The sequence below is a fragment of the Lipotes vexillifer genome, unplaced genomic scaffold (genome assembly GCF_000442215.2).
Source record: "Lipotes vexillifer unplaced genomic scaffold, Lipotes_vexillifer_v1.1 scaffold648, whole genome shotgun sequence".
In the NCBI taxonomy this organism is placed as follows: Eukaryota; Metazoa; Chordata; class Mammalia; order Artiodactyla; family Lipotidae; genus Lipotes; species Lipotes vexillifer.
The window spans coordinates 1,923,984-1,929,260 of NW_006797096.1; the positions used below are offsets into that span (position 1 = coordinate 1,923,984).

The 5,277-nt window shown below is 45.2% G+C and overlaps 1 protein-coding gene across 1 annotated transcript in view; it reads left to right on the forward strand.

Annotated features, from left to right (window-relative positions):
* Positions 1–4,828: 4,828 nt before the first annotated feature.
* BZW1 (basic leucine zipper and W2 domains 1) overlaps positions 4,829–5,277 on the forward strand; it is a 12,471-nt gene continuing 12,022 nt past the window's right edge. Inside the window, exon 1 of the mRNA XM_007469204.1 lies at positions 4,829–4,909. The gene's annotated coding sequence lies outside the window, so the exon portion shown is untranslated. The remainder of the gene's footprint in view (positions 4,910–5,277) is intronic.

The window sequence follows — 5,277 nt, forward strand, 5'->3', positions numbered from 1 at the left end:
GCAGCTGGGCCCGTGAGCCATGGCCACTAGGCCTGCACGTCCGGAGCCTGTGCTCTGCGGCGGGAGAGGCCACAGCAGTGAGAGGTCCACGTACTGGAAAAAAATATATATATATATTATGAACAACTTCATGCCAACAAATTAGACAATTTAGATGAAATGACAAATTCCTAGAAAGACACAAATTACCAAAGTTGACTAATGAAGAAAGAGAAAATCTGAACAGATCTATAACAAGGAAAGGATTTGAACTATTAATTTAAAATATTCCCATAAAGGAAAGCCCCAGTCCATATAGCTTCACTGATGAATTCTATCAAATATTTTGAAAAGAAATACCAGCCCTATACAAATATTATGAAGAATGCCAGGAATGATTAATAAAATATGCTCATTCATGAAATAAATCTTAATTGAAAGTAGGGAAGCCAAACTGGCCTATCAATGATAAAAGTTCCAAAATACTTTTAATCATAAGACACCGTCTCAAGGACTTCCCTAGTGGCTCAGGGGTTAAGAATCTGCCTGCCAATGCAGGGGACATGGGTTCGAGCCCTGGTCCGGGAAGATCCCACATGCCACAGAGCAACTAAGCTCGTGCGCCACAACTACTGAGCCCGTGAGCCACAACTACTGAAGCCTGCGCACCTAGAGCCCTCGTTCTGCAACACGAGAAGCCAGTGCACCACAAGGAAGAGTAGCCCCCACTCGCCGCGACTACAGAGAGCCCACACGCAGCAATGAAGACCAAATGTAGCCATAAATAAATTAATTAATTAACTAAAAAAAAAAAAAGACAGTCTCGAGTGTTGCTAATATTTTACCAAAACCTTTATTATTTACAGCTGGAGTTTGTAAGTGTAGCCAGTTTAGAATTCTTAACTGAGCACTGAAAGTCTGAATAACAAAGTTTTATACAGCACTAACAAAACAAAAGCCAATCTGAGGCAGCCCTGGACCTTGTCTTATGAGACATTTCCTCAAAGATCTGATTTATCCCTCCTCTCCTTAAGGTCATCAGTTACACTAGTACAGTATTTATCAAGTAGGAGCAGAATATATTGCTAGGAAATCCAATCAGTTCAAGGATACCAATAACGAGGATACAAAGAGATCTGGAACCCCAAATATGAGAGTTAGAAGAGTCTTAACTATCATGTAAAGCTTTGGTACTCACATTTTACAAAGAGCTTAAGTGACTCATGTGAAATCACAAAAATAGCCAGGGACTACATCCTCCTTTAATTGTCTATCTTCCAGCATCCCTGTAAGTAAACCAGCTTGAACTTGCTTGTCACCCTTTCTCCTCCATAGTCAAGTCTATGATTGTGATATAAGTACTGGCTTTTTCAAATTCATTCCATACATATTAAAGCATGTTGCTTGCCATACATTGAGGCGGCACTAAAATGAGTGAGAAATTGCCATTGCCATCAAGAATTTCAGTTTAAGAGAAAAGATAAGACAATTGCAAATGCAAAAGTAGACCAAATATCAGAAGAAAGTACAAGGTGCAAAGTTCAAAAAAGGAATGTGTTCACATCAGATGTAACGACTAAGAAAGGCTTGCAGGAAAGGGTAGTATTTAAGATACGGCTTGAAACAATAAGTAGGATTTTGACAATAGAAAGTGAGGGAAGGACATCTCAAGAAGAGGGAAGACACAGTATGTCCAGTCTGACTAAAACATAGAGTTCAGTTGTTTAAGAGCTTTCTCTGCCATGATACCAGTTTATAAACATTTCCCATGCCAGCCCACTGCACCTACTCCTATGGGTGCACCCAAAAGCATAGATAAAATAGGCTGCTTGCCATATACAACTCCTAGTAACCCCACTCCCTCTCTCACTTCCAAGAACATACATCAGAATGCAAATGAATGATAATGATCTTATAATAGATGACTTTCAATCTGCTTTAATTTTTAAAGAAAATAATTTGCTAACTTTAATAAAGTTTTTTGTCAAGAACTGCTTGCTACACACCCCATAATGGATGGTACTAAGTTAAGAACCACCAATGTGATGGGAAATAGTGGTGGAAAACATTGGTCAGAGCTATCCTCAGGTGGCCTCAAGTACAAACCAAGGTATTTAAACTGTGAAGAGAAATGATTCTGGCTGCATTTGGGAAAATTACTCTGGAAGTGTGGAGAAAGAGATAGCACAGTTAGGAAGTTATTGCATAAGTCCCAGTTATTTAGAGGTAATAGAGGCCCAAATCAAGATAGTACCAGGAAAGGAGGATGGAAATAAGAAAGGTGACAAATATAGAAGATAAGCTTTGTGAGTACACAGGTCTAAGTTATGAATTCTGTATCTCTAGAAGTCTCTAGTTCAATAAATATTTGTTGAATGGGTAAATAAATAAGATCTTGGTGGCAAGGCAGTATATTATAATGGTGGAGTCAGACTGCTTGGGCTCCAGTCAAGCTCTTTACTTACTAGTTAAATAAACTTGGGCAAGTTACTTGACCTCTCTATGCCTCAGTCTTCCCATAAAATGGGGCTAATAATAGTTTCTAGAACATAGTGTAGTTTTGAGGACTAAATGAGGTTAATATGGAAAGTGCTTAGAAGAATGCATGATACATACCTGCTAAATTAAAGTAGCTATTATTTTTATTAGTGAAACATTATATCTTTAAAAGAACTTCAGAAGTGAGAAATGCAGTTTTGGGGGAAGAGTAATCAATAGTATTAAGGGTTTAGTTTGGAATTCCAGGAGAGATACCAGATAGGGTGGATTGGGGGCTTGAGAAAAAGGATGGGGCTAGACTTAGAGGTCTGACTCTTGCCACTTCATTCTGCTCCACACAGTTCTCTCATCTCCCACCAAGCCCCAGTCACACTAGTCCTGTCAGTTCCTCCAGGTCGGGTTTTTTTCTCCCACCTCAGGATCTTTCCACTGCTGTTCCCTCAACCTCAAAGAGCACAGAGCCTGGACTCAACAAATATTTGTTCAATAGATAAATTTGGAACTCTTTTAAATGGAGATAAGAGTTAAATCCCTGAGAATGTATGACGCTTCCACGTAAGAAAATCTGAGGAAAGATGATATAAGGTGTGACTACAAAAAAGATGAGCCAAGTAGGTCAGAAAGAGAAAAACAAATACCGTATGCTAACACATATAAGAAAAAAAATCTAAGAAAAAATATTGGTTATGAAGAACCTAGGGGCAGGACAGGAATAAAGACGCAGACGTAGAGGATGGACTTGAGGACACGGGGAGGGGGAAGGGTAAGCTGGGACGAAGTGAGAGAGTGGCATGAACTTGTATACACTACCAAATGTAAAACAGATAGCTAGTGGGAAGCAGCCGCATACCACAGCGAGATCAGCTCGATGCTCTGTGACCACAGGGGTGGGATAGGGAGAGTGGGAGGGAGACCCAAGAGGGAGGAGATATGGGGATATATGTATATGTATAACTGATTCACTTTGTTATAAAAGCAGAAACTAACACGCCATTGTAAAGCAATTATACTCCAATAAAGATGTTAAAAAAAAAAAAAAAAGATGAGCCAGCAAATACAAAGGACTATGCAGAGGTAACCAGGAGAGTTGAAGTGAAGTTTTAAGATGGGTAACACCCTAAATGCTCAAGACTGAAAGAATCACTGGATTTGGCAATAATTCTGGGAAAGAACTCTGAATTTTCCATGAAATTGGGAGGAGCATGGGGCAAAGATCAGATTGTTAAGGAAAAATAAATCAACTAAAACAAACTAATTTACCAAATGTTTGATACGGAGGAGAAGCAGGGTCCAAGAAAGGTGATTTTAGGGACAAACCCTGTTTTTAGGGTTTCTCTGGTAGTAGGAGAGTAAGGAAGCAGATGGAGAGGCAAACAACTAAGGTACAAACGGAATAAAAATATGAGGCTAGATCCTGGAGACACTGTGCATCGTTATTTGTACAGGTTTATAACATCCACAGTACTTTTCGCACTTTTAGTCCCCCAGCTCTCTGATGATACATCCTCTATTCAGCGATTCACACATGAGGTCCCTAGACTGGCAGCATCAAGCATCACAGGGAACTTGTTAGAAATACACATTCTTGGGTCCCACACCAGATCTACCTAATTCAGGCGAAGCTCAGCAAGGTGTTTTAACAAGTCCTCCAGAGGATTCTGATGATCTCCAAGTTCCCACAACCATCATACTCAGGACGGAACTACCTAGACCACTGCAAGGATGGCGGCCGCAGTCGGAGGGCCGAACTTCCTTCCGACCCCTATCTGGATTTTCCTCGCTCCTAAGAGGGGCAGTGCACAACCCCACACAGCCCGCACCGCAGAGCAATGTTGCCCCGCTTCGGACTTAGCCTGAGCAAGTGCTGCCAAGCACAGCCGCAGTAGAGACCATGTATGGACCCCTTAGCCAACTCGGTCTCCGCCCACGAAGGGCCCGGACGCCCCCTGCCCTCGGGCTTCGACTTCCGGCGCTACTGGGGCGTGGGGGGTGGGGGGTCTCGGTGGGGAAGGGACTCAGGCCGGACGTGTCCAACTTCCTCGACACCGGCAGGGGTGGTGGGGGATATTCGTTCTCCTAACCCCTCCACGTGCTAACTAAGAGGCCGGAGGACACGGCGATGGAAGAAAGATGGGCTAGTCTACGCTAAGTGTCCGGGAAATCTGGAATCCAATAGAGGAATAAAGAATCTTTGAAAACCCTCTTCGCTTCCTTTGCCTCCTTTCCCACCCCACGCCCCGAAGCCGCCATCAGGGAGGGGCGGGCAGAGCACCAGAGGAAGAAATCTCGCGATAGGAGACCGGCCCGGGCGGGGGTGGCACCTCTTCCCTCCTCCTCCCCTCCTCTCGTTAGTTCCGGTCGCAGAGGAGACACCGCCGCAGTTGCCGCCACCTCCGGGATTTCTGGCTCTTTTCTCTTCGCCTTAAATTCGGTGAGTCGCAGGGCCCGCTCGTCTCGGGCCGAGATTGCGGCCCGTAGTCGCTGGGCAGAGGATGAGGGAGGCGGCAGGTCCTGTGCGGCCCGGTTTGGATGGGCCCGGACGGAGGCCGCCGCATGAGGCCGGATCAGATCCGGCGCCGGGATTCAGAGGTCGGGGCCGCTGCTTCAGCAGGGAGGCCGAGGGGCGGGTGCCCGGGCCGGAACGTGGAGCCCGAGTGTGCCCCGCGGCGCCACAGGCGGAGGCAGTGGGCTGGGCAGGTCCCCCTGCGGCCCTGCCCGGCCTGGGTAACAAAGCGGCCGTGGCCTCTGTTGGGTGATGTACGCGTGGGGGGTTTCGGCAGGGGGAGCGGGGGAGCCGCC